This window comes from Sciurus carolinensis (genome assembly GCF_902686445.1).
Source record: "Sciurus carolinensis chromosome 14 unlocalized genomic scaffold, mSciCar1.2 scaffold_101_arrow_ctg1, whole genome shotgun sequence".
NCBI lineage: Eukaryota > Metazoa > Chordata > Mammalia > Rodentia > Sciuridae > Sciurus > Sciurus carolinensis.
In genome coordinates, this window is record NW_025920105.1 from 2,167,607 (window position 1) to 2,176,756 (window position 9,150).

General features: G+C 33.5%; 1 pseudogene; it reads left to right on the forward strand.

Moving 5' to 3' along the window:
- The first annotated feature begins 6,620 nt into the window (after window positions 1-6,620).
- LOC124973211 (ubiquitin-conjugating enzyme E2 D3-like) lies at window positions 6,621-7,360 on the forward strand (annotated as a pseudogene).
- The last annotated feature ends 1,790 nt before the right edge of the window (window positions 7,361-9,150 follow it).

Genomic DNA, 9,150 nt, shown 5'->3' on the forward strand with positions numbered 1-9,150 from the left:
CAAATTCAAAATAACCAAAACTAAATCACATATTCTCAATGTTGATATACATAAATAATAGAACTATTTGAAAAATAAGAATGACCTATTTCCTCTGTAGAAAAATAAGATAGCACACAGGATAGATAAGGCATAAAAAGGTATTCTCTATTTCTGGATATTAATGATAGATAATTCTAGAATATTGACAATGTTGTGGATCTTTGGTAGTGATCTCTTTGTAGATGTCCTTAAAATTATTTTGCTTTATTACTTAGTTATATATTAAATTAGTATTTTTATATATAAAATGTTTTATAATATTATTAAATATTTTACATGCAACCTTTATTTCTGACTAGTACTGTACATCATGCTATAATAAAATAGAAAAAGATAAAAAAATAATAATACTAAAATAATGAATGATAATAAATTACAAAATGAACTAGTATTTACCCCAGATGTTTATAAAAATAACTAAAAACAGTTAAAAAAACAATTTGTATATGAATATTCATAGTTGAATTATTCAAAAATGCTGAAGTTGCAAACAATCCATATATCTAATAGCAGATTAACTGGAAACTGCCAGGCATGATGGTGCAAATTAGAATTCCAGAAACTCTAGAAGGTAGGCAGGGGAATCACAATTTTGAGAAAGCCTATGGAGACCCTGCCTCAAAATAAGAAGTAAAAAAAAGGTCTGAGGATGTTGATCAGTGGTAGAGTACAGCTGGATTCATCCACATACTGCAAATGTGATCATAACAACCATGACTTATAACTAAATTTAGTATGTTCACATAGAATTGTAGTCATCAAGAATTTAATTGGAATACTAAAATATGTAGCATAGATGAACTTGAAAGCATTATGTTAAGGGAAAGAAATTAGAGAAACTCGCCACATACTGCATAGGTCAAATTATTTAAAAATTTAAAACAAAGCAAATGCATTTAAAAGAAATGCATCTTAGTCATTCCATGACCTGAGGAAATGAGAGACTTGAAATGGGTATTGGAAGACACTGGTTGTTTTATTATATATATTATATATATGAATAATATATATAATGTCAGGAATTACTTGTGAATGTTTTACAACATTTTGACTACAATAATGGAATTGATTGTACCCTTAAAATTGTTATACTGGTAAATTTAATTTTAAGCATATTTAACCAGAATGAAAAAAAAAAATAAGTTTGTACAGGAGGCATAGAACAGTCAAATACACTGCCAATGAAAAGGTACAATCTATCAAAATGTATAAATGCATTCTACTTTCATGTACAACTAATTATTACAAAAAAATTTTTAAATGTGAGTGATAATTTTAAAAGAAATAAGCTTTTTTACAATAACAAATGTTGCAGTTAGGTTGTGGCTCAGTGATGGAGTGCTTGCCTGGCACCTTTGGAGCACTGGGTTCAATTCTCAAGACTGCATATAAATAAAGTAAAATAAAGGTCTATTGCCAACTAAAATTTATATGTAATAAAAGAGCCACCAGGCCCCATCAGCACCTGCCATCTCCAACATCCATGCCCTAGCTGGCAGTCTGGCACCTGCACAGTGCCTGATGATTTTTCAACACATGGGGTCACCTCTGCCTACTAGCATGGGTTATATGCAACCTGGAGGCCACCATCCATAGTGGGACAATACGCTTCTTGGGACACTGCATTATCAAGTTTCTCTAAGGCATCAGACTACTGAAGACTAGGAATTTTGAACCATACAGTACCATTTTATTGTAGAATTTTTATTAGTAGTATTATTATGATTATTCTTATTATACCTACTATTCTTTTCTTTTATTAATATTTTCCTCACTCTTTCTATTTTCCTCTTATCTATCTGTTCCTTGGATACTTTCTCCCTTTTCTTACGCTAACAACCAATTTCTTTTAATTCTGCTTTCATTATTTCTATGACATAATACCTCTATAGACTCACTTCTTATCTGATTAATGTTATATCCTACACCCTTCCCTGTCCTCTTTATCCATCATTAGAAATTGTGGTCCATATTGCAAAACTATTGGTTATGCTGTAGATAATAATTGAACTCATCATTTCTGTTTACCAAGACAATATGGTTAATATCTTAATAGGAACTATTTGGTTTAAGGATACATATTGTTTGTATGGTGTGCTGCTAATATTGATCTCTCTCTTCAAGGTGAGGTTTCGGAAACCTGCAGGGACATTATAAGTCTATAGGGGTGAAATGGCAATACCTTGTATTTGCACTGCTAGAGGGGAAGAAACAGAAAAAAACATGAAAAAAAAAAGGGAAGAAAGTGTCCCAAACTTGCTATATCAATAGACTCCAATGACAGTATGGAGGAGAAATGTCAGAAAGGAGTTCAGAATGTACACAATTAAAATGATCTGAGAAGAAAATGATGAGATAAGAGAGCAAATGCAGGCAATTAATGATCGCACCAATAAAAAGGCAAAAGAGCAAATTCAGGAAGCAAAAGATCATTTCAATAAAGAAATAGAGATTCTGAAAAAACAAACAGAAATTCTTGAAATGAAAGAAACACTAAACCAAATTAAAAACTCAATGGAAGGCATAAACAATAGGGTAGGTCACTTGGAAAGCAGAATGTCAGTCAATGAAGACAAAATATTTAATCATTAATACAATGTTGACCAAACAGAGAAGATGGTAAGAAATCATAAACAGAACCTCCAAGAATTATGGGATATCATGAAAAGACAAAATTTAAGAATTATTGGGATTGAGGAAGGCACAGAGTTACAAATCAAAGAAACAAATAATATATTCAATAAAATAATATCAGAAAGTTTTCCAAATCTACAGAATGAAATGGAAAATCAAATACAAGAGGCTTACAGGACACCAAATGTACAAAATCACAACAGATCCACACCAAGTCACATAATAATGAAAATACCCAATGTACAAAATAAAGATAGAATTTTAAAGGTTGTAAGAGAAAAACATCAGTTTTCATATGGGGGAAACCAATACAGATATCAGCAGATTTCTCAGCCCAGACTCTAAAAGCAATAAGGGCCTGAAACAACATATTTCAAGCTCTGAAAGAAAGTGGATGCCAACCAAGAATCTTATGCCCAACAAATCTTACCTTCAGGTTTGATGACAAAATAAAATACTCCCATGATAAACACATGCTGAAACACTTTACAAAAAGAAAGCCTACACTAGAGAACATTCTCAGAAAAATATTACATGAGGAAGAAATGAAAAACTACAAAGTAGGTCAGCAAAGGGAGGAACTACCCTAAAATAATAGCCAATTAAGGGAGAAACCAAGTCAAGTTAAAAATAAAAAATAATTCAAAATGACTGGAAATACAAGACATATCTCAATAATAACCCTGAATGTTAATGGACTAAATTCACCAATCAAAAGACACAGACTGGCAGACTGGATTAAAAAGAAGGACCCAACAATATGCTGCCTTCAAGAGACTCATGTCATGGAAAAAAATACCCACAGACTAAAGGTTAAAGGATGGGAAAAAAACATACCACACACAAGGATTAAGTAAAAAAGTGGAGGTCTCCATCCTCTTATCAGATAAAGTAGATTTCAATCAAAGTTAGTAGAATGGATAAAGATGGACATTTCATACTGCTTAAGGGAAGCATAAATCAACAAGACATAACAATCATATTTATGCCCTAAACAATGGTATATCCAAGAACATTAAGCAAATCTTCTCAATTCCAGGAACCAAATAGACCACAACACAATAATAGTAGGTGATTTTAACACATCTCTATGACCATTGGACAGAACTTCCAAACAAAAATTGAATAAAGAAAACATAGAACACAATAACATAATCAATAATTTAGACTTCCAAACATATATAGAATATTCCATCCATCAATGAGCAAATACACTTTCTTCTCAGCAGCACAAGGATCCTTATCTAAAATAGACCATATGTTATGCCACAAAGTTATTATTAGCAAATAAAAAAAGAGATAGTACCTTGTATTCTATCAGATCATAATTGAATGAAATTAGAAATGATTGATAAAATAAAAAAGAGAATATACTCCAACACCTGGAGACAATAATATGCTATTGAATGATACATGGATAGCCAAAGACATCAGGGGGAGATAAAAAAAATTCTTAGAGGTAAACAAGAACAATGATACAACATTTCAAAATCTCTGGGACACTACAAAAGCAGTACTAAGAGGAAAATTTATCGCATAGAGTACATTCAATAAAAGAAGAAAATGTCAACAAGTAAACAACACTACATCTCAAGTCCAAGAAAAAGAAGAACAGATCAACATCAAAAGTAGTAGAAGACAGGAAATAATTAAAATCAGAGCTGAAATCAATGAAATTGAAACAAAAAATTCAAAATATTGACAAAACAAAAAGTTTGTTCTTTGAAAAAGTAGACAAAATCAATAAACCCTTAGCCACACTAATGAAGAGAGAGAGAAAATTCGAATTACTGAAATTTCTGAGGAAAAAGGAAATACCACAACAGACACCACTGAAATACATAACATAATGAGAAGCTACTTGGCAAATTTACACTCCAACAAAGCAGAAAATCTCAAAGACATCAACAGGTTTATAGAGACATATGATCCACCCAAACTGAATCCAGAGGACATACACAATTTAAATAGATCAATTTCAAGTAATGAAATAGAAGTCATCAAAAGTCTACAAACAAAGAAAAGGCCAGGATCAGATGAATTCTCAGCTGAGTTCTATAAAACGTTCAGGGAATAATTCATTTCAATATTCCTCAAAGTGTTCCATGAAACAGATGAGGAGGGAAACCTTCCAAATTCATTCTATGAAGCTAATATCACCCTGATACCAAAACCAGACAAAGGCATGTCAAGGAAAGAAAACTTCAGATCAGTATCCCTAATAAACATAGACACAAAAATTCTTAGCAAAATTTTAGAAAACTGCATACAAAAACATATAAAAAAGATACAGTACCATGATCAAGTGGGTTTCATCCCAAGGATGCAAGCTTGGTTGAACATCCAGAAATCAACAAATGTAATTCACCACATCAACAGGTTTAAAGTTAAGAATCACATGATTATTTCAACAGATGCAAAAAAAGCATTTGATAAAATACAACACCCCTTTATGCTCAAAACACTAGAGAAATAGGAGAGTAGAAACATACCTCAACATTTTAAAGACTATCTATGTTAAAGACATGGGCAACATCATTCTAAATGGGAAAATATGGAAAGCATTCCCCCTAAAAACTGGAACAAGGCAGGGATGCCCTCTTTCACCACATGTATTCAACAGTGTTCTTGAAACTCTAGCCAGAGCAATTAGACAGACCAAAGAAATTAGAGATATGAATAGAAAAAGAAGAACTCAAATTATCACTGTTTGCTGATGACATGATTCCATATTTAGAAGAGTCAAAAAAAATTACCAGAAAACTTCTAGAACTCATAAATGAATTCAGTAATGTAGCATGATATAAAATCAACACTCATAAATCTAATGCATTTTTATTCATAAGTGATGAATCTTCTGAAAGAGAAACTAGGAAGCTCCCCTATTTATAATAGTGACAAAAAAAAAATACTTGGGAATCAGTCTAACAAAAGAGGTGAATGACCTTTACAATGAGAACTACAGAACACTAAAGAAAGAAATTAAATAAATCTTAGAAGATGGAAAGATCTCCAATATTTTTGGATAGGCAGAATAAATATTGTCAAAATGGCCAAACTACCAAAAGAACTATACAAATTCAATGCAATTCCAATTAAACTCCCAAAAATGTTCTTCATATAAATAAAGAAAGCAATCAAAAAATTTATTTGGAAGAATAAGAGACCCAGAATGGCCAAAGCTATCCTTAGCAAAAAGAGCAAAGCAGGTGGTATCACAATATACCCTTCAACTATACTGTAGAACAATAGTTGCAAAAATGGCATGGTATTGGCACCAAAATAGACAGGTAGACCAATTGTACAGAATAGAGAACACAGAGAGAAACCCACATAAATGCAGTTATCCCATTCTGGACAAAGGTGCCAAAAACATAAAAGGAGAAAAGACAGTGTCTTCAACAAATGGTGCTGGGAAAATTGGAAATCAATATGCAGCAAAATGAACACCTATCTCTCACCCTGCACAAAACTCAACTCAAAATGAATCAAGGGCCTAGGAATTAGAACAGAGATCTTGCGCCTTATAGAAAAAAAAGTAGGTCCAAATCTTTATCATGTCTGCTTAGGACCAGAATTCTTTAACATGACTCTCAAAACAAAAAATAAAAGCAGGAATCAAAAATTGGGATAGATTCAAACTAAAAAGCTTTTTCTCAGCAAAGAAAATAATCAACAATGTCAAGAGAGAGCCTACAGAGTGGGAGAAAATCTTTGCCACACACACTTCTGATACAGCACTCATCACCAGAATCTATAAAGAACTCAAAAAAATTTACACCAAGAATAGAAATAACCCTATCAATAAATGGGTTAAGGAAATGAGCAGACACTTCACAGATCTGCAAGCAATCTAAAGATATAGGAAAAAATATTTAACATCTCTAGTAATATGAGAAATGCAAATAAAAACTACCATAAGATTTCATCTCACTCAAATTAGAATGTCTTCTATCCGGAATACAAGCAACAGCAGACGGACATCTTGTGGCTGTGTTGTGCGTGTGAGCCCCGTAGTTACAGGGAGGCGCCAGCTGTCGCGTGGGGAGGAGGCCGAGGCCGCAGGTTGAGGGAGGCCCAGGCCCCTCTGTATGCGTGGATGTGGACAGCTAGGGGAAGGGAAGGGAGGCCCGCCCCTGGTCGGCTGGGCGCCTGTGTCTGGCACAGCCAGTGTGAGAAAAAGAGACAATTCTTCCCCGACACCCGGATAATCAAGAGTTTTGGCCGGACGTTTGAGAGCACACTGAGATAATAAGGAGCCAGACAAAAATCACAGATTATGGCACTGAAATGGATTAATAAGAACTTAGTGATTTGGCCTGTGACCCTCCAGTACAATGTTTTACATGTCCAGTTGGGAATGATAAGTGACTGCCCATATCAAGGTGTGTATTCTTTTTGAATTCATTTTCCTACAGACTACCCCTTCAAACCACCTAAGGTTGCATTTACAAGAATTTATCATCCAAATATTAACAGCAATGGCAGCATTTGTCTCAATATTCTAAGATCACAATGGTCTCCTGCTTTAACTATTTCTAAAGTTCTCTTATCCATTTGTTCACTGCTATGTGATCCAAACCCAGATGATCCTTTAGTGCCAGACATTGCACAGATCTATAAAACAGACAGAGATAAGTACAATAGAATATCTCGGGAATGGACTCAGAAGTATGCCATGTGATGCTACCTTAAAGTCAGAATAACATGCATTGTAGCTGGAATAAACTTTAAATTAGTGTTCCTTTTTTGATCTTATATGGCTGCTCCCCTATCAGACCTCATCTTTTTTAATTTTATTTTTGTGTACCTTCCTCCATTCATTCACATGCTCATCTGAGAAGACTTAAGTTCTTCCAGCTTTGGACAATAACTGCTTTTAGAAACTACAAAGTAGTTAAAAGAGAACAATTACCCAAGATTCAGAATTTTTTTAAAAAATGGAGCATGTGTATTATGTGGCAAATGTCTTCACTCTAACTTGGTTATGAGACTAAACCATTCCTCACTGCTCTAACATACTGAAGAAATCATCTGAGGGGGAGGGAGATGGATGCTCAGCTGTCACATCAAAGGAAGCAACATTATTCTAGAAGCATCCACTTCATTTAAACCTTTCACTGTTAGAGATTTGAGATTACATGATATAATTTATGCTCATAACTGATGTGGCTGGAGAATTTGTATTGAATTTATGGCATCAGCAGGACAAAAAATGTGATGTATTTTATGCATGCCAATAAAGAAATGACCTGTTCTTGTTCTACAGAGAATGAAAATTGGAAGTCAAACACCCTTTGTATTCCAAAATAGGGTCTCAAAACATTTTGTAATTTTCATTTACATTGTTAGGAGGCTTGGAGCTATTACTTCCAATATACTGTTTAATATAGCACTGAATAAATGATGCAAGTTGTCAATAGATGAGTGATCAACTAATAGCTCTGCTAGTAATTGATTTATTTTTCTTCAATAAAGTTTCATAAATCAAAAAAAAATGCAAGGAACAATAGGTGTTGGCTAGAATGTGGGGGAAAAAAAAACCACTCATACTTTTCTGGTGAGGTTGTAAATGGGGGCAGCCACTCTTGAAAGTAGTATGGAGAGTCCTTAGAAAACCTGGAATGGATCCACCATTTGACCCAGCTATCCCACTTGGTCTATACCCAAAGGACATAAAATCAGCATACTACAGTGACACAGCTACATCAATGTTTATAACAGCTCAATTCACAATAGCTAGATTGTGGTACCAACTTAGATGCCCTTCAATAGATGAATGGATAAACTGTGGTATATATACCCAATGGGATATTATTCAAACACAATGAAGAATTAAATTATAGCATTTGCAGCTAATTGGATGGAGTTGGAGAATATCATGCTAAATGAAATAAGCCAATCCCAATGAAAACAAAGGCTGAATCATTTATCCAGTAAGTGGATGATGATATATAATGGGGGATGGGAGGGAGGCAAAAATGGAGAAAGGTTGAATTTTATAGAAGAAATTGAGGGATAGGGAGGGTAGGGGAAGGAAAAATAATAGAATGAGACAAACATCATTACCCTATGTACATGTATGATTACCCAAATGGTGTGATTCTACTTCAAGTACAACCAGAGAAATGATAGTTATACCCCATTTGTGTACAATGAATCAAAAGAAAAAAAGAAAAAAGGAACATTTACATTAATATGCTAGATATTTATATATAGAAAACTTCACTATTAATCAAATATATATATGTTCAAATAATATTTGATTATTAGTGTAGTGATCTTATGACTGATTTATACTGGTATCAGAAAAACATCTAAATAGCCACGGATACATAACTACATGTAATTAAAACTATATTTGTTACATTCACATTTATATTTATAGCAGCACAATTCACAATAAACAAATTATGAAGAGTTCAGATGCCCTTCAATAGATGAATGGAGTAAGAAACTGTCTCTCACACACAC